Raw genomic sequence first — 24269 nt, forward strand, 5'->3', positions numbered from 1 at the left:
TTTTCCAGGTCTACAAAGCACATGAACAAAGGACGATGTTGCTCTAAGCTTTTCTCTTGCATTTGTTTGACAATAAATATGGCATCCACTGTGCCTCTGTTTGGGCGAAAGCCACACTGGGTCTCTGGTAGCAGTTTTTCTGCAAAGTGTGTTAACCGGATGTTAATTATGTGGGCAAGGACTTTTCCCGCTGCTGAGAGAAGAGAAATGCCCCTGTGGGAGCTGCAGTCTGATATGTCACCCTTGCCTTTATAGATCGTGGAAATACAACCATCTTTCCAGTCTTGTGGAATCATTTCATACCCCCAAATCCTTAACATCAGAGCAAACAATGGTTTCTTGATGTTTGGCCCCCCATATTTATATAGCTCTGATGGCAAGTTATCTAATCCTGCTGTTTTGTCATTTTTCAGCTTAGCCAGTGCTGAAATGAATTCATCGTAGGAAGGGGCATCCGCAAGTTGTTCCTCAACTGGCAGGTCTTCAAGTGCTTCTATGTATGGAATATCGGTTGTCTGATGGTCGGGATTAAGAACGTCATTAAAATGTTCCGCCCACCGAGACAGGATGTCACTCTGTTGCGTCAGCCGACAACTTTTATCTTTGTTATAGACTGGTGCTATCTTCCCAACTCTTGGACCAAAGATAGTTTTCAGGGACTCAAAGAATCTGCCCGTTTGGTGTGTGCCGGCATATAACTGTATTTCATTTGCTTTATTTGCCCACCAACTGTCTTTGAGAGCACGTACCTTCACTTTCAGATTGTAATGCGCTGCTCTACGCTTGTTATCATCAAGGGTGCGTAGAGAGGTTCTGAAATCATTAATTAGCTTTCTGATCTCTGGATCTGAGTCGTCAAACCAGTCCTGGTGCTTCTTCTGAGGCTTTCCCAAGACTTCTGAAGCACAGCCACGCAGTCTGCTAGCGTATGCACTCCACTGTTCATCCACAGGGGAAGATTCAGATATCAAAAGGCCATCGACACCAAATTTTTCATCCAGTTTTGATCTCATAGTCTGATCATTGGCCAAGATTTTGCAGGACAATTTTGTTGGTATTATGTGTGAAGCTCGGCGTGGTGCCTTCAAAGTTATCTTTAATTTGGACCTCACGAGTCGATGGTCTGTCCATCCCTGAGCGCCTCTCATTGCACGAGTGACCAGTACGTCACCAAGATCTTTTTTCCGTACTATCACATAATCCAGAAGGTGCCAGTGTTTAGATCATGGATGCATCCATGTCGTTTTATATTTTTCAGGCAGACGAAAATATGTATTTGTCAGACAGAGTTCAAACTCGGTACATAGAGTTAGAAGATCCAAACCATTCGAGTTGCATTTTCCAATCCCATGGCGACCGAGGACTCCATTCCAAGCACTGAAATCATTCCCAACACGAGCATTAAAATCACCAAGTAACAGAAGTTTATCTGCAGAAGGAATATCCCTAAGGACATGTCGGAGGTCTTGGTAGAACTTGGATACCAGGTGAAGTCTGAGTGTTATTATTCTGTCACTGATACCTTTTGGGAGTTCTGTTAGTGAGCATACCAATTTATTGCGTATGGCAAAGCCTACCCCACTTTCCTCCCTTTCAGTGGATGATTTTCCACTCCAGTAGTAGGTATAACCTCCGAGTGGTTCACATAACTGTCCAGTCACTAAGATGTGTTTCACTTATGGCGGTAATGTCGATGTTATATCTAGCCAATCCCCTTGCGATAAGTCCTGTCTTTCTCTCTGGGCACTGATTATGGTCGTTATCCTGTAAAGTACGGACGTTCCAGACTCCAATTATTAGATATTTAAGGTAACTGTTTATTTTATTATTTTTTTGACCGCATATGTTAGTGAACAAGTGACCGCAGTTTGCCACTTGTGCTGGGTTGAGACGGGCTATGTTTAGGCCACCTTTTCTAGGCCCCTCCCTGGATTAGGGAAAGCAGAACGATCCTAAATAGGGCTGCTTTGTCGTCTGACGAGCTGCCGAACCAGTCCTCCCGTCTCTCACGAGTACCAGAATGACCATCACCGTCTGACCGCCTAACGTGCAGAGCACCAACTAAGGTTCAGGTACACCAAACCCTTGCCTCACCATCAGTACTCCATCGCCGCAGGACTTTCAAAGCTCATAGTCCATTGAAACTTTGCCGGAGTCATCTGCGCGTGAAGGTATTTAAAGTGGACAAGCAGTTGCGCAGATGCAGATCCACTCTCTCGTCCTCTGCCTCTGGTTGGCAGTGGATCGTAGGGCCGATACGACTGGCAAGAGGCAGGGGATGCAGTGAATGGCCATATGCCACTGGAAGTATCCTGCCATACGCCCTTAAGGCACATCACAGGTGCCTTGCTTCGTCGGTACAGAAGCCGTGAGTGTTTACCTATCGATATTACCCGCCTCCTACACCGATGAAGAGACTGACAGAAGGGAAGAAGGAAAGGGAAGGGACTGGAAGGGAAAGGGAGGAAAGGACGGTAGGTCGTTGTGAGGCACACTTCGTCTGTCTCCTCTGCTGAGACCTGAGCGGCTAGGTTGAACCTGCCAGTAGCTACGCTACCACCGGTATAGCTCTCAGCATCACAGGAACACGCAAACTATCCCACCCGCACGGGCAGTGCTACGATAAAGTGGTGCCTCCAGGGACATAACAAGTAGTTGGAAGTCCCCTGCAGAAATACTGAGGCATGCTGACTCTATGTTGTTGTTTTTGTTGTTGTGGTCTTCAGTCCAGAGACTGGTTTGATGCAGCTCTCCCTGCTACACTATCCTGTGCAAGCTACTACATCTTCCAGTACCTATTGCAACCTACGTCCTTCTGAATCTGCTTAGTGTATTCATCTCTTGGTCTCCCTCTACGATTTTTACCCTCCATGCTGCCCTCCAGTACTAAAATGGTGATCCCTTGATGCCTTAGAACAGTTGCTACCAACCGACCCCATCTTCCAGTCAAGTTGTACCACAAACTTCTCTTCTACCCAGTTCTATTCAGTACCTACTCATTAGTTGTGTGATCTACTCCTCTAATATTGAGCATTCGTCTGTAGCACCACATTGCGGAAGTTCTATTCACTTATTGTCTAAACTACTTATCGTTCATGTTTTCCTTTCATACATGGCTACACTCCATACACATACTTTCAACTTCCTGACACTTAAATCTATACTCGATATTAACAAATTTTTCTTCTTTGAAACGCTTTCCTTGCCATTCCCAGTCTACATTTTATATCCTCTCTACTTCGAACAACATCAGTTATTTTGCTCTCCAAATACCAAAACTCCTTTACTACTTTAAGTGTCTCATTTCCTAATCTAATTCGCTCAGCATCACCCCACTTAATTCGACTACATTCCATTATCCTCGTTTTGCTTTTGTTGACGTTCATCTTACAGACCCGTGGTCTAGGCATGCCGGCACGGTAGCTCAGCGTGTTCGGTCAGAGGGTTAGCTGCCCTCTGTAATAAAAAAAAACTGAGTGAATGGATCAATAAGGAACTTCAAACGGCGTCTGTGGACGTCCGCCACAAACAATTGCAACGAACTATAACGAACAAAAATAAGGTTACAAAAAAAAAAATCTTTGATTCATAATCAAAACGTCTTCGGTCCCGGGTTCGATCCCCGCCACTGCCTAAATTTTGATAAATGATCAGCATTGGCGGCCGAAGACTTCCGGCATAAGAAGTCAGCCTCATTCTGCCAACGGCCTTGTCAAAGAGGGCGGAGGAGCGGATAGAGGTTCAGGGCACTCTCTTGTCCTAGGGGTGGGGAATTGCCCCTAAAGCCGGAAGAATCAGCAATGATCAACAACATGAGGATGCAGAAGGCAATGGAGACCACTCCATTAAAGACACGTAACTTGTATCCACAGGGCATGTGGCCTGTAATTGAAGAAGTGTTATGATGATCTCTCCATTGGCAAAAGATTCCGGAATAGTCCCCCATTCGGATCTCCGGGAGGGGACTGCCAAGGGGGAGGTTACCATAAGAAAAAGATTCAATAATCAACGAAAGGATAAAGTTCTACGAGTCGGGGCGTGGAATGTCAGAAGCTTGAACGTGGTAGGGAAACTAGAAAATCTGAAAAGGGAAATGCAAAGGCTCAATCTAGATATGGTAGGGGTCAGTGAAGTGAAGTGGAAGGAAGACAAGGATTTCTGTCTGGCTCTGAGCACTATGGGACTTAACAGCTGTGGTCATCAGTCCCCTAGAACTTAGAACTACTTAAACCTAACTAACCTAAGGACATCACACACATCCATGCCCGAGGCAGGATACGAACCTGCGACCGTAGCAGTTGCGCGGTTCCGGACTGCGTGCCTAGAACCGCGAGACCACCGCGGCCGGCACAAGGATTTCTGGTCAGATGAGTATCGGGTAATATCAACAGCAGCAGAAAATGGTATAACAGGTGTAGGATACGTTATGAATACGAAGGTAGGGCAGAGGGTGTGTTACTGTGAACAGTTCAGTGACCGGGTTGTTCTAAACAGAATCGACAGCAGACCAACACCGACAACGATAGTTCAGGTATACATGCCGACGTCGCATGCTGAAGATGAACAGATAGAGAAAGTGTATGAGCATATTGAAAGGGTAATGCAGTATGTAAAGGGGGACGTAAATCTAATAGTCATGGGCGACTGGAATGCAGATGTAGGGGAAGGAGTAGAAGAAAAGGTTACAGGAGAATATGGGCTTGGGACAAGGAATGAAAGAGGAGAAAGACTAATTGAGTTCTGTAACAAGTTTCAGCTAGTAATAGCGAATACCCTGTTCAAGAATCACAAGAGGAGGAGGTATACTTGGAAAAGGCCGGGAGATACGGGTAGATTTCAATTAGATTACGTCATGATCAGACAGAGATTCCGAAATCAGATACTGGATTGTAAGGCGTACCCAGGAGCAGATATAGACTCAGATCACAATATAGTAGTGATGAAGAGTAGACTGAAGTTCAAGACATTAATCCGGAAGAATCAATACGCAAAGAAGTGGGATACGGAAGTACTAAGGAATGACGAGATACGTTTGAAGTTCTCTAACGCTGTAGATACAGCAATAAGGAATAGCGCAGAGGAATTGACTTCTCTAGAAAGGGCCATCACAGAAGTCGGGAAGGAAAACATAGGTACAAAGAAGGTAGCTGCGAAGAAACCATGGGTAACAGAAGAAATACTTCAGTTGATTGATGAAAGGGGGAAGTATAAACATGTTCCGGGAAAGTCAGGATTACAGAAATACAAGTCGCTGAAGAATTAAATAAATATTAAGTGCAGGGAAGCTAAGACGAAATGGCTGCAGGAAAAATGTGAAGACATCGAAAAAGATATGATTGTCGGAAGGACAGACGCAGCATACAGGAAAGTCAAAACAACCTTTGGTGACATTAAAAGCAACGGTGGTAACATTAAGAGTGCAACGGGAATCCCACTGTTAAATGCAGAGGAGAGAGCAGATAGTTGGAAAGAATACATTGAAAGCCTCTATGAGGGTGAAGATTTGTCCGATGTGATAGAAGAAGAAACAGGAGTCGATTTAGAAGAGATAGGGGATCCAGTATTAGAATCGGAATTTAAAAGAGCTTTGGAGGACTTACGGTGAAATAAGGCAGAAGGAATAGATAACATTCCATCAGAACTTCTAAAATCATTGGGGGAAGTGGCAACAAAACGACTATTCACGTTGATGTGTAGAATATATGAGTCTGGCGATATACCATCTGACTTTCGGAAAAGCATCATCCACACAATTCCGAAGACGCCAAGAGCTGAAATGTGCGAGAATTATCGCACTTCAGCTTAACAGCTCATGCGTCGAAGCTGCTTACAAGAATAATATACAGAAGAATGGAAAAGAAAATTGAGAATGCGCTAGGTGCCGATCAGTTTGGCTTTAGGAAAAGTAAAGGGACGAGAGAGGCAATTCTGACGTTACGGCTAATAATGGAAGCAAGGCTAAAGAAAAATCAAGACACTTTCATAGGATTTGTCGACCTGGAAAAAGCGTTCGACAATATAAAATGGTGCAAGCTGTTCGAGATTCTGAAAAAAGTATGGGTAAGCTATAGGGAGAGACGGGTCATATACAATATGTACAACAACCAAGAGGGAATAATAAGAGTGGACGATCAAGAACGAAGTGCTCGTATTAAGAAGGGTGTAAGACAAGGCTGTAGCCTTTCGCCCCTACTCTTCAATCTGTACATCGAAGAAGCAATGATGGAAGTAAAAGAAAGGTTCAGGAGTGGAATTAAAATACAAGGTGAAAGGATATCTATGATACGATTCGCTGATGACATTGCTATGCTGAGTGAAAGTGAAGAAGAATTAAATGATCTGCTGAACGGAATGAACAGTCTAATGAGTACACAGTATGGTTTGAGAGTAAACCGGAGAAAGACGAAGGTAATGAGAAGTAGTAGAAATGAGAACAGCGAGAAACTTAACATCAGGATTAATGGTCTCGAAGTCAATGAATTTAAGGAATTCAGCTACCTAGGCAGTAAAATAACCAATGACGGACGGACCAGGGAGGACATCAAAAGCAGACTCGCTATGGCAAAAAGGCATTTCTGGCCAAAAGAAGTCTACTAATATCAAATACCAGCCTTAATTTGAGGAAGAAATTTCTGAGGATGTACGTCTGGAGTACAGCATTGTATGGTACTGAAACATGGACTGTGGGAAAACCGGAACAGAAGAGAATCGAAGCATTTGAGATGTGGTGCTACAGACAAATGTTGAAAATTAGGTGGACTGATAAGGAATGAGGAGGTTCTACGCAGAATCGGAGACGAAAGGAATATGTGGAAAACACTGATAAGGAGAAGGGACAGGATGACAGGACAGCTGCTAAGACATGAGGGAATTACTTCCATGGTACTAGAGGGAGCTGTAGAGGGCAAAAACTGTAGAGGAAGACAGAGATTAGAATACGTCAAGCAAATAATTGAGGACGTAGGTTGCCAGTGTTACTCTGAGATGAAGAGGTTAGCACAGGAAAGGAATTCGTGGCGGGCCGCATCAAACCAGTCGGTAGACTGATGACAAAAAAAAAAAAAAAAAAAAAAAAAATGACGTGTTCCAACGTCTCTACGGAATCTAAACTGATCTTCCCCTGGGTCGGCTTCTACCAGGTTTTCCATTCGTCTCTAAAGAATTCATGCTGCCTCTTTCTTTCTTTCTTTCTTTCGCTTACGCCATAGTCCCGCAGCGATCCCAGGATTGGCGTGGTTAGAACGGATTTGGCAAGGTTAAATTTAAGGGTGGCCGCATGCCCTTCCTGCCGCCACCCTGTAGCCCCAGGGAGGGAATCAGTGTACCTCAGCTGTCTGCATGTAGTGTATATCGTGAAATAATACGAAAGTGTTTCAAATGTCTGCTACGCATGTAACTGCGGTGAAACATGGGGACCAGCCCGGCATTCACCTAGCGGGATGTGGGAAACCGCCTAAAAACCACATCCAGGCTGTCCGGTACACCGGCCCTCGTCGTTAATCCGCAGGGCGGATTCAATCCGGGGCCGGCTCGTCTATCCGAGTCCAGGAAGCAGTGCATTAGCTAACGTGGCGGATCTCATGCTGCCTCTATAGCCATCCATATTTGTGACAGTGTTGCCGGTGCAGGTTTTTGTGCACGAACTGCCCTCTTGATTATGTCCCAGCGTTCGACAGGATTCATGTCGGGCGATATGGGTGCCCAAATAATTCGCTCCAACTATTGAGAATGTTCTTCAAACCAGTCGCTAACAATTCTAGCCCGGTGACATGACGTTGTTTTTGAACATGAAGTCCATGAATGGCTGCAAATGGCCAGTCAGTCGTCGATTCACTTGAACCAGAGGACGCGGTCCACTCTATGTAAACACAGCCCACACCATTATGAAGCCATCACTAGCTTACACAGTGCCTTGGTTACAACTTGAGACCATGGCTTCGTGCGGTCTGCGCCTCACTCCAACCCTCCCATCAGCTCTTACCGACTGAAAACGGGACTCACCAGGCAACGGTTTTCGAGTCGTCTAGGGTCCAACCACTATGGTCACGAAGCGTTTCAGGCGATGCAGGGCTGTTAACAAAGGCACTCGCATTGTTCGTCTGCTGCCATAGCCCATTACCGCTAAATTTCGCCGCACTGTCATATCGGATACGTCCCATATTGATTAGTTCACACTGTGTTGCTTGTCTGTCAACAGTGACAGCTCTATGCACACGCCGTTGCTCTCGGTCATTAAGTGAAGGCCGTCGGCTAAGGAGTTGACCGTAGCGAGGGGTAATGCTTGAAATCTAATATTCTCGGCACACTTTAGAGGCTGTGATTCTCGGAGTATTGAATTTCCTACTGTTATCCGAAATGAAATGTCCCATGCGTCTAGTTCTAACTACCGTTCCGCCTTCAATGTCTGTTGATACCCGTTGTACGGCCTTAATCACGTCGTAAACCTAAATGACTACTCTGCCAATGAACTGCACTCTTATACCTTTTATACACGATACTATCGGCATCTGTATGTGTACATGTCGCTATCCCATGTCTTTGTGGCTCCTCGGTAATGAAACCAGAATGCCTGTACGATAGCGAATGTCTGGCACTAAACTGTAAGCTTAATAAATTACAAACTTTTGAAAGAAGAACAACTTGGGAAATAATCGACCAACAGAAAAATACAGTTTATTGGAACTTACGAAGTAATGACGAAATTTATCGGTACACAGGAAACATATTAGGAACAATAAGGACGAGGAGATTACTTTTTTAAGGATATATTTACTGAGTGTATGACAAGAGAGCCACCAAGCAGATTTGAAGATGGGGCAAGGCATGAGCCATTTATACACAAATAAAAAAAGGTTTTGCATCACCCCGGTTCCCAGAACTCCTGAAGACAGACGTCGACTGTGGATATTGTATCCCAGACACAGTCCCTTCGACTTTTCAGGGATGTCACTAAACCCGCCCACAGATGTAAACAACCATGCATGAACAGCGTCTACCGAACGAGGTGGCGCAGTGGTTAGACACTGGACTCGCATTCGGAAGGACGACGGTTCAATTCCGCGTCCGGCCATCCTGATTTAGGTTTTCCGTGATTTCCCTAAATCGCTCCTGGCAAATGCCGGGATGGTTCCTCTGAAAGGGCACGGCCAACTTCCTTCCCCGTCCTTCCGTAATCCGATGAGACCGATGACCACGCTGTCTGGTCTCCTTCCCCAAACCAACCAACCAACCAACAGCGTCTATTAGACGGAGGGGGTCCGACAGTCAATCAGTTCCGGTCATTCCACCAGGAAAGAGATACATGGCTCGTGTTGTCTACAGATCAAACATGCCTAGACGGTCAATTCCGCAGTTCGATCGCGTCCGCCTTGTTACTTTGTGCCAGGGAGGGCTCACAACAACGGAAGTGTCCAGGAGTCTCGGAGTGAACCAAAGTGATATTTTTCGGGCATGGAGGAGATACAGAGAGACAGGAGGTGTCGATGACATGCCTCGCTCAGGCCGCCCAAGGGCCACTACTGTAGTGGATGCCCGCTATATACGGATTATGGCTCGGAGAAACGCTGACAGCAACGTCATCATATTGAATAATGCTTTTCTCGCAGCCACAGGACGTCGTGTTACGACTCAAACTGTGCGCAACAGGTTGCATGATGCACAACTTTACTCCCTATGTCCATGGCGAGGTCAATCTTTGTCCACGACACCATGCAGCGCGGTACAGTTGGGCCCAACAACATGCCGAATGAACCGCTCAGGATTGGCATCAAGTTCTCTTCACCGATGAGTGTTGCACATGCCTTCAACCAGACAATCGTCGGAGATGTGTATGGAGGCAACACGGTCAGACTGAACGCCATAGACACACTGTCCAGCGAATGCTGCAACGTGGAGGTTCGCAGCTGTTTTTGAGTGGCATTATGTGGGGTCGACGTACGCCGCTGGTGGTCATGGAAGGCACCGTAACGGCTGTGCGATACGCGAATGCCATCCTCCGACCGATAGTGCAACCATATCGGCAGGATATTGGCGAAGCATTCGTCTTCATTGACGAAAATTCGCGCCCCCATCGTGCATGTATTGTGAATGACTTCCTGCAGAATAACGACATCGCTCGACTGGAGTGTCCAGCGTGTTCTCCAGACATGAACCCTATCGAACATGTCTGGGATAGATTGAAAAGGGCTGTTTATGGACGACGTGACCCACCAACTACTCTGAAGGATCTACGTCGTTGAGGAGTGGGACAATCTGGACCAACAGTGCCTTGATGAACTCGTGGATAGTATGCCACTATGAATATAGGCGTGCATCAATGCAAGAGCACGTGATACTGGGTATTAGAGGTACCGGTGTGTACAGGAATCTGGACCACCACCTCTGAAGGTCTCACTTATGGTGGTACAACATGCAATGTGTGGTTTTGATTAGGAATAAAAAGGGCGGAAATGATGTATATTTTGATCCAGTTTTCTGTACATGTTCAGGAACTCTCTGAACCGTGGTGATGCAAAACTTTTTTGATGTGCCTAAATGGGGATTTCTTAATTTTCAATATATAGGTTACTTAAGCTGCAAAATAAATCGAAATAATGTTCAGAATATTGTATTTACTAATATGTCCATCAGAGGCATGAAAAAGACAGGCAAAGGAAAATTTAGGATTACAAATCAATTCCCAGGAAAGGACTGTAAATCGTTAGTGAGAAATTCGAACATAATAACCCATATTTTTATAATTTTACAGTCGATGATTTAGACGTGCTGGTGTGATATTTATTGTAGAGAATGGGAAGCAGTAATTTTCTCGGCATCTTGCATATCTTAGGTTAGGTGGTTGTTCTATAATTTCAACAGAAAAACAAACTCGGCTTACAGTATTAGAAGGCTCTTTGTGATCGCAGTTTGGCAGCAAACCACGAATAACGAGTTGTTTCATCAAATATTGGTGAGGATGGTTGGTGATGTACAATGGAATATATTTAGACACAGTGATATCATTTTCTCTCTCGATGAGATGAGTTTTGAAACTTTCTGGTGAATATCATTTAGATATCGAAAAAACAGATATCACAGGTTTGTTCTAGCAGAGTTCCTTTTCAGGGGCGAGGGATCACTTTAACACTGCATGATACAGTTCTTATTCATCTGGGAAAACATCCTTGTATAACAATAGATGTGTTTGTCCTCCCCAAGAGTCAGTTAACAGAAGATATGTGTTCTGTTGCACGTACGACTTCGTCACATCAGCCAAACCTTTTTTATATAAGGCTACATTAAATTTCCCAGATTTTGATGAATTAAAGATTTCAAATTCTGAAGGTGGCAGGGGTCAAACACAGTGAGCGAAAGGCTATTTACAATTTGACCAGAAACCAGAAGGCAGTTATAAGAGTCGAGGGACATGAAACGGAAGCAGTGGTTGGGAAGGGAGTGAGACAGGGTTGTAGCCTATCCCCAATCTTATTCAATCTGTATATTGAGCAAGCAGTAATGGAAACAAAAGAAAAATTCGGAGTAGGAATTAAAATCCATGGAGAAGAAATAAAAACTTTTAGGTTCCCCGATGACATTGTGATTCTGTCAGAGACAGCAAAGGACTTGGAACAGCAGTTGAACGGAATGGACAGTGTCTTGAAAGGAGGATATAAGATGAACATCAACAAAAGCAAAACGAGGATAATGGAATGTACTCGAATTATGTCGGGTGATGCTGAGGGGATCAGATTAGGAAATGGAACACTTCAAGTAGTAAAGGAATTTTGCTATTTGGGGAGCAAAATAACCGATGATGGTCGAAGTAGAGAGGATATAAAATTTAGACTGGCAGAAGAGAAATTTGTTAACATCGAATATAGATTTCAGTGTCAGGAAGTCGTTTCTGAAAGTATTTGTATGGAGTGTGCCACGTATGGATGTGAAACATGGACGATAAATAGTTTGGACAAGAAGAGAATAGAAGCTTTCGAAATGTGGTGCTACAGAAGAATGACGAAGATTAGATGGATATATCATATAACTAATGAGAAGGTTTTGAATAGAATTGGGGAGAATAGGAGTTTGTGGCACAACTTGTCTAGAAGAAGGGATCGATTGGTAGGACTTGTTGTGAGCCATCAAGGGACCACCAATTTAGTAATTGGGGGCAGCGTGGAGGGTAAAAATCGTAGAGAGAGACCAAAAGATGAATACACTAAGCAGATTCAGAAGGATGTAGGTTGCAGTAGGAACTGGGAGATGAAGAAGCTTGCACAGGATAGAGTAGCATGGAGAGCTGCATCAAACCAGTCTCAGGACTGAAGAAGACAACAACAACAACAACAACAACAATGATGACATTCCTGTCTTGCCTTTGCTTTTCCTATTGATACATTTTATAAAAGTTCTCGACCTCATGTCCCTCAGATAACCGTTATGTACTCTTTCCGCAGTGACATCTGCTTCCGGGAGACAAATAAACGGAACAAAATAAAACAAAACTCCGGCCGAAGAGGCCTCGAAAGTTACAACGGTACCGACCGACCGCCATGTCACCCTCAGATGGTAGGCGTCGCTAGATGCGGATATAGAGGCGCACGTAGTCGAGCACACCGTTCCGACGACAACTTCTCGGTCAAGTAGCTCCTTAACTGGCCTCACAAAGGCTCAGTGCACCACGCTTGTTCGTACTGCTCGGCAAGCAGTCGGCCATCCAAGTGCTAGCCAAACCCCCCTGCCCTTAACTTCGGTGATCTGATGGGAAGCGATGTTACTACTGACGCTAGGCCGTTTGCGCTTGTAAACAGGTCCAACGTAAATGACTCATGTCTTACACGACCCAAACCAAAACTGCTGTTTTTCTATGGTTGGTCATGTGAAGCATCTGTCATTTTAATTTCTGGCCAAGGCCAGCATATACCGTGAATTTGGACGAAATAGGCGGGGTCCCGCTTGTGAGATAGAGAACCGCATCGTGCTGGTGCAGCACTTCAGGCAGGTGAGCGATACATGAGAGTCCGCTTACGAGGAGAACACGAAGTGCCATAATCTGATTTCCCAGAAACCTGCCTCAGAGGAAGAGGGGACAAAATAAGCAAAAACGTGTCTCAATTTTGCCGTAGATACTCGACCGATCCTGAGAAAACGATGGTCAACGTTTTCGAGGTACTTCATGTGCCCTTTGGCGAATAACTAGTTCAGCCGTACTGGTGCCACGGCGGTTGGGGGCGCGACTTCAAGCTTTCGCGTCCCTTGTTTGAAACTTGGTTATTACTATTCATCATTTTGTTTTGCAGCTCCTTGTATGGCCGTGTTTGCAGCTAAAACTCTTGGATGTGAGGTCCACCACTTACGCAAAACATCGTTTTTTCGCAGTACATGTTTTGGCACCACTGTGCCATCATCAGTGGGTTTTCGTTTTTGTTTATTCTGCAATGTGAGCATTTTTGTTAAATGATTATAAAATTATGTGCATCTTTAGTTCTGACAACAGAGCGTTTCTTTTTGTAAACACCTTTACATTTGGTGTGCATGAATTTTCTGGATCACTAGTGTGTTAATTACTGCTGGGAGTTTGTGGTTTTACTACTTTATTTGTGGAAAATACTTGTTATAGTTACGTGTGCATCACAACACCTCAGCATGATGCGGAGAATGGAAGTGCTTGCCACACGAAACGTAAGTAAAAACGAATATAGGCGCGAAAACATCGCGACAAACTCGCAGCAAAAAACTTTCTCATCAACATCGTTTGGTTGCAGTAATTAACACACAAGTGATCGAGAAAAGGCATGCACACCAAATGACAAGGTATTTAAAAAAAAAAAAACGATCTACTGTTTGAACTAAAGATGCACATAATTTTATAATCATTTAACAGAAATGTTCACATTGCAGAATAAATAAAAATTAAAACCAAGTGATGATGGCACAGTGGTGCCGAAACATGTTTGGGTACCGTGAAAAAACGGTGTTTTGCATAACTGGTGGACCTCACATCCAACTGGTTATTACTATTTTTTTTAAATTTCGGTTTTTCAGTTATCAGCCAATAGAAACTTACTACACGAATATTTTCCAACCTACTCTGAAATAAATTGCCCTTATTCGTCTAGTAATCGTATGGTGAATGAATTTAAAAAAACGACAGTAAATGAGAGGAATAATTGTTTGAAATCGTTCCCGTTGAAATTCCTGTGTTGTATCTTGCTTCATAGTCAATTGCAAACGCCAGTTTTCGGAAAAGTGATTCGTTACGCATGGTTTGCAGAAAAATAACTGCCAACGCGTGAAATCTTCAGCAATGCTGACGACGTTTCTTTTCCGAGTGATTCATACGAAGAAACAAACCTTTACGCGATGCATGTATTGTTTAGAATTATTCTGTTTCCAATATTTCTAGTATCGGTAACATCCAAGGGAATGCACCAAACCTCCCTGAAGACTGAACATAAGAATAAAATATAACAGTTTCGAACTGATATGAGAATGAAACATAAGAATAGAGAATTTAGAAAGACTGTATCCACAGGAAACACCATAACGCATATATTATACAGGGTGTTACAAAAAGGTACGGCCAAACTTTCAGGAAACATCCCTCACACACAAATAAAGAAAAGATGTTATGTGGACATGTGTCCGGAAACGCTTAATTTCCATGTTAGAGCTCATTTTAGTTTCGTCAGTATGTACTGTACTTCCTCGATTCACAGCCAGTTGGCCAATTGAAGGAAGGTAATGTTGACTTCGGTGCTGCCGGCCGAAGTGGCCGTGCGGTTCTAGGCACTGCAGTCTGGAACCGCGAGACCGCTACGGTCGCAGGTTCGAGTCCTGCCTCGGGCATGGATGTGTGTGATGTCCTTAGGTTAGTTAGGTTTAACTAGTTCTAAGTTCTAGGGGACTAATGACCTCAGAAGTTGAGTCCCATAGTGCTCAGAGCCATTTGAACCATTTTTGAAATTCGGTGCTTGTGTTGACATGCGACTCATTGATCTGCAGTACTAGCATCAAGCACATTAGTACGTAGCATCAACAGGTTAGTGTTCATCACGAACGTGGTTTTGCAGTCAGTGCATGCGGAGTTGGCAGATGCCCATTTGATGTATGGATTAACACGGGGCAATAGCCGTGGCGCGGTACGTTTGTATCGAGACAGATTTCCAAAACGAAGTTGTTCCGACAGGAAGACGTTCGAAGCAATTGATCGGCGTCTTAGGGAGCACGGAACATTCCAGCCTATGACTCGCGACTGGGGAAGACCTGGAAGAACGAGTACACATGCAATGGACGAGGCAATTCTGCGTGCAGTTGACGATAACCCTAATGTCAGTGTCAGAGAAGTTGCTGCTGTACAAGGTAACGTTGACCACGTCACTGTATGGAGAGTGCTACGGGAGAAATAGTTGTTTCCGTACCACGTACAGCGTGTGCAGGCACTATCAGCAGCTTATTGGCCTCCACGGGTACACTTCTGCGAATGGTTCATCCAACATTTTGTCAATCCTCATTTCAGTGCAAATGTTCTCTTTACGGATGAGACTTCATTCCAACGTGATGCAACATACTGACCAAACTAAAATGAACTCTAACATGGAAATTAAGCGTTTCCGGACACATGTCCACATAACATATTTTCTTTATTTGTGTGTGAGGAATGTTTCCTGGTTCGATTCCCGGCGGGGTCATGGATTTTCTCTGCCTCGTGATGACTGGTTGTTGTGTGCTGTCCTTAGGCTAGTTAGGTTTAAGTAGTTCTAAGTTCTAGGGGACTGATGACCGTAGATGTTAAGTCCCATAGTGCTCAGAGCCATTTGAACCATTTTTGAATGTTTCCTGAAAGTTTGGCCGTACCTTTTTGTAACACCCTGTGTAACAGATGTATGACAGGTATTGTGATGCGTAGCTATAATTTTACAGTTAATATAAAGTCCTTTTATCCCCCAACTTGATGAGAAACATTCGTGCAGTAACCTTCTAATGACATGGGGAGATAATGAAAAAATAAGAAAGTTAATAAACAAAATAATCGAGTTTCGAGAGACCACAGCGCTAGTCAAAAATGGTTCAAATGGCTCTGAGCACTATGGGACTTAACATCTATGGTCATCAGTCCCCTAGAACTTAGAACTACTTAAACCGAACTAACCTAAGAACAGCACACAACACCCAGCCATCACGAGGCAGAGAAAATCCCTGACCCCGCCGGGAATCGAACTCGGGAGCGCTAGTCACTTTGCCACCATATGGGTTGAGATTATCGCCGGTGAAAAGGCGTCTAAATTACGTCGAAAGCATTGACCGGTCGCCGAGACACCTGATCGCTTATTTGGACTCCCTTCAGTTTCTGGGAAATCGGAATATGGCACTTGCCGTGTTCTCCTCGTTAGTGTGCGCAGCGCATGCGCGACGAATGCTGCGCGGAATAACTTTCCGAAATGGAATGTAGCAGGACGGACGCCGGAGCCGATGCTGCGGAATTCCCGCGCCTCTGCCTCTGCCTCTGCCACCGCGCCCTGGCGCCTCTTCCCGCTTATTTACGACTTGCGCCGCGGCCAGCTGTAGCCGGCGGGCCCGTCTCATTAGCAGAGACGCCGCAGTCTGGGCTGCGGCGCTGCTGGCGCCGTCCACCCATCACACGTGTAATCACGTCTTCTCTCGCTGGCCGCGTCTGTGACTCTAGCTCCCAAGTAACCGGCACGAAAACGCTTCTGCATTACATTCATGACCTGCATACCTCGTTTTCTTCTCTTATTTTTAACCAACACCTCTTTCTCAGGAAATCGATGTGTGTAGTATTTCTCATACTCTGAGGCTTTTACTTTACATCTACATACTAGCTGAGTACCACGCATTGTCAGGGTATATAGATTCCACTCTTCCAATAGTCCATCTCCTCATTCACCCTCTCTCTCTTTCCATCTTCTCTTCTCCTTTTCTGTCCATTTTCTCCTACTCCTATCTCTGTTCATCTCATACTACCACTCTCTCTTACCACCTCAACTCCCACCTCTCTGCCGGCCGGTGTGGCCGTGCGGTTAAAGGCGCTTCAGTCTAGAACCGCGTGACCGCTACGGTCGCAGGTTCGAATCCTCCCTCGGGCATGGATGTGTGTGATGTCCTTAGGTTAGTTAGGTTTAAGTAGTTCTAAGTTCTAGGGGACTTATGACCACAGATGTTGAGTCCCATAGTGCTCAGTGCCATTTTGAACCCACCTCTCTATGTCCGCCACCTCCTCTCATCCGCCGGCCGCTGTGGCCGAGCTATTCTAGGCGCTTCAGTCCGGAACCGCACTGCTGCTACGGTCGCAGGTTCGAATCCTACCTCAGGCATGGATGTGTGTGACGTATTTAGCTTAGTTAGGCTTAAGTAGTTCTAAGTCTAGGGGACTGATGACCTCAGATGTTAAGTCCCATAGTGCTTAGAGCCATTTGAACCATCAACCCTCTCATCTGTTTGTGCCCTCTGTCGCCCTATATGTCCATATCCTCCTATTTGTCGATGTCCTCCACTCCTTCTGTCAATCTCCCCTCATCTCTGTCCATCTCCTCCTCCTCATCTCCATGATGATCTACCCCACTCTCTATGTGTATCATCTCCTCCCATCACTCCAGCGAGCGCTTCCTCCCTCCCTCTGTCCATCTCTTTCTCCTCCTTCCACCCACCTGTTCGTTCACCTCTTTTAGTCCACCTCCTCACTCTCCCTGTCCACCTCATCTGGTCTCCTATTTTGCCACTTTCCTCCTCCCCCTCTGTCCCTCCATATTCCCCTCCCTATTCCTTCTCTGCCCATTATCCCCACCACAATATTTATATATTTATTTAACCTGACCAGACTAGGGCTATCAGGCCATCTCTTACATCAGACCAGTGTTCCACACATGCAGCATAGTACACATCATAGTTACATCATGACAGTAGTTTCAAATAAGAAAAGTAGATTAATCTAGTGATAATATGAATAAAGAGTAATGACCGAGACCTTATAAAGTAAATACTGGCAGTATTTTTACAACAGCTGCTATAGATAAAATTATGATAAAAGCAATAATAATAACAGTAAAAAAATGAAATAGTAATGGTGAACATAAGAAAAATTGGCAATTATAATGAAGATTTGTACAAATGTACATTAATATATTGGTGTATAAAGTAGATGTTTACTGGTATAGCGAGTTTTGAGGAAGGGAGATTTAAGGAGGCCACATCAGTTAAGAAAAAACTGGGAACTGAGGAAGGCATTACTGTTGCTTAAGTAGATACGTCATAAACTGTTTTTTGGTTGGTTGTTTGGGGAAGGAGACCAGACAGCGAGGTCATCGGTCTCATCGGATTAGGGAAGGACGAGGAAGGAAGTCGGCCGTGCCCTTTCAAAGGAACCATCCCGGCATTTGCCTGGAGCGATTTTGGGAAATCACGGAAAACCTAAATCAGAATGACCGGACGCGGGATTGAACCGTCGTCCTCCCGAATGCGAGTACAGTGTCTAACCACTACGCCACCTCGCTCGGTAACTGTTTTTTGAAGCCGGACGTGTTTTCAAGTTCTATAGTATAACAAGGGAGTTTATTCCAGAGTCGGGTTCCTGCTACTGTAAAGGACTTCGAGAAGGTGACTGAGCGATGTACTGGGACCGAGAGGATTTTATTATGATGAGAATGTGTGTTTCTGTCATGTTGTTCAGACATGAGCGTTAGGGACGAGGAGAGATAAGAGGGACAGTGTACAAAATTGTTCAAATGGCTCTGAGCACTATGGGACTTAACTGCTGTGGTCATCAGTCCCCTAGAACTTAGAACTACTTAAACCTAACTAACCTAAGGACATGACACATATCCATGCCCGAGGCAGGATTCGAACCTGCGACCGTAGCGGTCGCGCGGTTCCAGACTGTAGCACCTAGAACCGCTCGGCCACTTCGGCCGGCGACAGTGTACATTTATAAGGCAGTAGATGAGACGAGTGTATGGAAATGCTTTTTTATTCCAGTCACTGATCACAATATGAATTCTTTTGACGATGACCGGTTTCAGTCTGTAATGACCATCCTCAGATCATTTTTACACCATGTCCTAAAGTGATACACATGGTGTAAAAAAGATCTGAGGATGGTCATTACAGACTGAAACCGGTCATCGTCTAAAGATTTCATATTGTGATCAGTGACTGGAATAAAAAAGCATTTTACAGTATTGGATCACTGTTTGTATACGCGATTATGTCGCAGTTGGTGAAAAGAGTGTATGGAAGCAGAGATTTCTGCACGCAGCCAGAACAGTTGCGCATATGCTGGTGAAATGTGATCAAAAAGTCGAACGTCACAGATATATCGGACGCAGGCATTCATGACCAGCTCCAGACGTGGCGAATTTCTCTGAGAGAGATAATATCTCTATAGTCAATGATTGGGAGTGTAAGCGTTTGTACTAATATCTTTTTCAGATCGAAAGGACAGAGTTTTTAATATTTTTGTAGGGCATGAAGGGATGCTGATGCTTTTCTGCACACTGCAGTTACGTGCTCTGTCCAATCTAGATTTTCATCTATTATTACTTCCAAACTCTTTGCTGAGGGGGAGAAATTGATATTTTTCCATTTAGGATTGGAGATGGTACGGATTCCCTATGTTTTGCGCTAATGAGGTTAGAGTGATCAGCAAGTACCGCTTGGGTTTTAGATGGGTTGAGTTTTAGTCCTATGTTCTGTGCCCATTTTGATAGTGCATCGAGGTCAGTTTTGAAATTTTCAATAGCTTTCTTAAGATTGATTGGTTTTGCTCTTAGATACAACTGAAGGTCATCAGCATACATATATTTGCAATAGGTCAGAACCGATGACACATCATTGCCACACAGAGAGAAGAGTATAGGACCTAATACTGAGCCTTGGGGAACGCCTGACACTACCTACCGCCATTCTGATTTTATATTCCCGGACAGGATGCGTTCCTGACGAGACGTCACGTATGATCGAAACCATTGCACTGCACTTGGTGAGAAATTTAGACCGCTAAGTTTGGCAAGTAAGCTGTCGAAGTCGATAGTATCAAATGCTTTCCTGAAATCTAAGAAGCAAATGATAGTCCCTTCTTGTCTATCCATGGCAAGTTCAGGTCATCTGTCACCTTTATCAATGCGGATGTTGTGCTTCGATGTTTACAGAAACGTGATTGGTATTCGTCTACTAGGTAGTAGTTGGTGAGCTGGTCATGGACATTATATATTATAAGGCTTTTGATAGTGCACGAAGAATTCAGATGGGGCGGTAGTCAGAGGGTGCTGTGGCAATGTCTTTTTTAGGCAGGCCTCAGGGAAAACAATTGTGATTAAGGAATCGTTAAAAATGTCTGTTATAGAGGACAGTAGTGGATCAATAATAAGTTTTACAATCTGGATAGTGAAGCCATCATGTCCTGTAGAATGTGATCTAATCCACATGATGATGCTTTGTACGTGCGCAGTATTTATTTCTAAGTAGTGAGCACACTATAAAGAAAATTTAAAAAAAGCGAGGCATTACGAAGGAATTATCCAGACACGATGAAAGTCGGTAGATATGATGTACATGTAAGGATGAACAGATCATCAAAATTTAAGAAAAATTCACCGGAAAGAGCTTCACAAAGTCAATAAAGCCATGGTCCATCTCTCCTGTTATGCAATCAGTTATTCGGCTTGGCATTGAATGATAAAACACTTGAATATCCTCCTGAGGAATATCGTGCCAAATTATGTCCAATTGGCGCTTTAGATCTTCAAAATTCCGAGCTGGTTGGAGGACACCGCCCATAATGCTCTAAACACTCTCAGTTGGGGAGAGATCCGACGATCTTGCTAGCGAGAGTAGGGGTTGCAGGCAGTAGAAACAGTCACCGTGTGCGGGTGGGAGTTATCTTGCTGAAATGTAAATCCACGATGGTTTCCCATGAAAGACAACTAGACGCACATAAAATATCGTCGACGTGCCAGTGTGCAGTAAGGGTCTCGCGGATGACAACCAAAGGGATCATGCTTTGAAATTAAATGGAACCCCGACCATCACTTTCGATGCAGGATTCATCACTGAAGACAATTCTGCTCCAGTCAATGAGATTCCAGACCGAAGACGTGTCTGGAGACGCCCCAGGCAGTGATACCAACCGAACTGTCGGCCGCCGGACGGCTCGACAACCAGGAGTGATGATCTGCGATGCCATCTCTTTTCACAGGAGAACATCTATGGTTCTCATCCGTTCCAATACAGTGCTACGTCAACGATGTTCTACGCCCCGCTTTATTGCCCTTCACGGCAAGCCGTCATGGGCTTACATTTAAGCAAAAATGCCCGCCCGCACACGGAGAGAGTTTCTACTATTTGTCTTCGCGCTTGACGAACCGTGTCGGTACTTTCCAACCTTGCAAGAGTCAGAGCTGTGTGCGGCCAAACGGCACGCGGCAGATCAGATAGGTCTGCCCGACCTTGTTGCGATGGCGACTGACGCCTCGCCCAACGATTCATCGTGCTTTTGTTCACTGTCAGGTCTCCGTAGACATTCTACAGGCTTCTATGAATATTGGCGATGCTCTGATTATCTGCCAAAAGAAGCTGAATGATAGTTCTATGCTTGGAACTCACCTCTGTTACAGAAGCCACTTTGGAGGCTACGTATAGCGTTGCCAGTTACCAGAGATTAATCAAACTATTGGAGTTGAAGCGGGAATATTTCACAATGTCCCACAACAAACTTTACCTTGCTTTATTACTGAATTTGGCCGAGAATAAATTCGTTGTGTTACTTATTAAATGCCCCTCATATAATTGATTCATAACGACAACTGTACTCGCTCTTCTACCATGCTACTGATGATATAATACAGGGTGATTCAAAAAGAATACCACAACTTTAAAAATGTGTATTTAATGAAAGAAACATAATATAACCTTCTGTTATACATCATTACAAAGAGTATTTAAAAAAAGTTTTTTTTCACTCAAAAACAAGTTCAGAGATGTTCAATATGGCCCCCTCCAGACACTCGAGCAATATCAACCCGATACTCCAACTCGTTCCACACTCTCTGTAGCATATCAGGCGTAACAGTTTAGATAGCTGCTGTTATTTCTCGTTTGGTGGCTGGGAGAGGTGGCCGAAACACCTTATCCTTAACATACCCCCATAAGAAAAAATCGCAGGGGGTAAGATCAGGGCTTCTTGGAGGCCAGTGATGAAGTGCTCTGTCACGAGCTGCCTGGCGGCCGATCCATCGCCTCGGGTAGTTGACGTTCAGGTAGTTACTGACAGATAAGTGCCAATGTGGTGGCGCTCCATCCTGCAGAAATATGAATTGTTGTGCTTCTTGTTCGAGCTGAGGGAACAGCCAATTCTCTAACATCTCCAGGTACTGTAGTCCAGTTACAGTAGCACCTTCGAAGAAAAAGGGACCAAAAACTTTATTGGCTGAAATGGCATAGAAAACGTTCACCATAGGCGAGTCACGTTCATACTGAGTTGTTTCCCGTGGATTCTCGTCGATTCACTTCTGCCGTACTCAATAACACAAAAAACTTTCTGTTGAGCGGTCGCCATCTTAGCATCAACTGACGCTGACGCCTAGTCAACAGCGCCTCAAGCGAACAAATGTACAACTAAATGAAACTTTATAGCTCCCTTAATTCGCCGACAGATAGTGCTTAGCTCTGCCTTTTGTCGTTGCAGAGTTTTAAATTCCTAAAGTTGTGGTATTCTTTTTGAATCACCCTGTATAGTGAATAACACTTGTACGAGACGGAAGCAAACAACAAATACATTTTAAGATATACTAGCGTTACGTGTGAACACAACCTTAGCGAGCTTACGTGCCGCTCTGAAATGAATGAAGCGAGAACGAGGTGAAGTGGTAGTAGAATAGGAAGTACCGTCGGCCAACGTTCTGCAATGTAGCTCGCGCTGTGTAGACGTGGATCTACAGGGGGTAAGAGAAATAATGTGAACCCCTTTACTTACATGGGAATGGTTTGTTAATAAGGGGCTGGACGCTCATTTGCCCATAATACAGCTGCGATTCTTCTAGGAATACTGGCATATAATGATTGTATAGTCTCCAGTGTAATGTTATGCCACTCTTCGATCAGAACCTCTTCTAACTCCTGTAATGACGAGGGAGGCAGAAATCTGCTCCAGTGTCTGCGCTCCAACACTGTCCACAAGGCTTCCAAAATGTTCAAGTCCGGAGAGTTTGCTTGCTAGAGAAGACGCTGTTCAGTTGCATGGTCCTCATTGTACTGTCCTGTGTAAACGGATGCACTTTTGTTGTTGTGGTCTTCAGTCCTGAGACTGGTTTGATGCAACTCTCTATGCCACTCTATCCTGTGCAAGCTTCTTCATCTCCCAGTACCTACTGCAGCCTACATCCTTGTGAATCTGCTTTGTGTATTCATCTCTTGGTCGCCCTCTCCGATTTTTACCCTCCACGCTGCCCTCCAATACTAAATTGGTGATACCTTGATGCCTCAGAATATGTCCTACCAACCGATCCCTTCTTCTAGTCACGTTGTGCCACAAATTTCTCTTCTCCCCAATTCTGTTCAATACCTCCTCATTAGTTATGTGATCTACCCATCTTATCTTCAGCATTCTTCTGTAGCACCACATTTCGAAAGCTTCTATTCTCTTCTTGTCCAAATTATTTATCGTCCGCGTTTCACTTCCATACATAGCTACACTCCATACACATACTTTCAGAAACGACTTCCTGACACGTAAATCTATACTCGATGTTAACAAATTTCTCTTTTTCAGAAACGCTTTCCTTGCCATTGCCAGTCTACATTTTATATCCTCTCTACGTCGACACATTATCAGTTATTTTGCTCCCCAAATAGCAAAACTCATTTACTACTTTAAGCGTCTCATTTCCTAATCTAATTCCCGCAGCATCACCCGATTTATTTCGACTACATTCCATTATCCTCGTTTTGCTTTTGTTGATGTTCATCTTATATCCTCCTTTCAAGACACTGTCCATTCCGTTCCGTTCAGCTGCTCTTCCAGGTCCTTTGTTATTTCTGACAGAATTAAAATTTCACCGGGGAACCTCAAAGTTTTTATTTCTTCTCCCTGGATTTTAATACCTACTCCGAATTTTTCTTTTGTTTCCTTTATTGCTTGCTACAACCCTGTCTCACTCGCTTCCCAACCACTGCTTCCCTTTCATGGCCATCGACTCTGATAACTGCCATCTGGTTTCTGTACAAATTGTAAATAGCCTTTCGCTCCCTGTATTTTACCCCTGCCACCTTCAGAATTTCGAAGA

Source organism: Schistocerca cancellata, chromosome 12 (assembly GCF_023864275.1).
Source record: "Schistocerca cancellata isolate TAMUIC-IGC-003103 chromosome 12, iqSchCanc2.1, whole genome shotgun sequence".
NCBI classification, from domain to species: domain Eukaryota; kingdom Metazoa; phylum Arthropoda; class Insecta; order Orthoptera; family Acrididae; genus Schistocerca; species Schistocerca cancellata.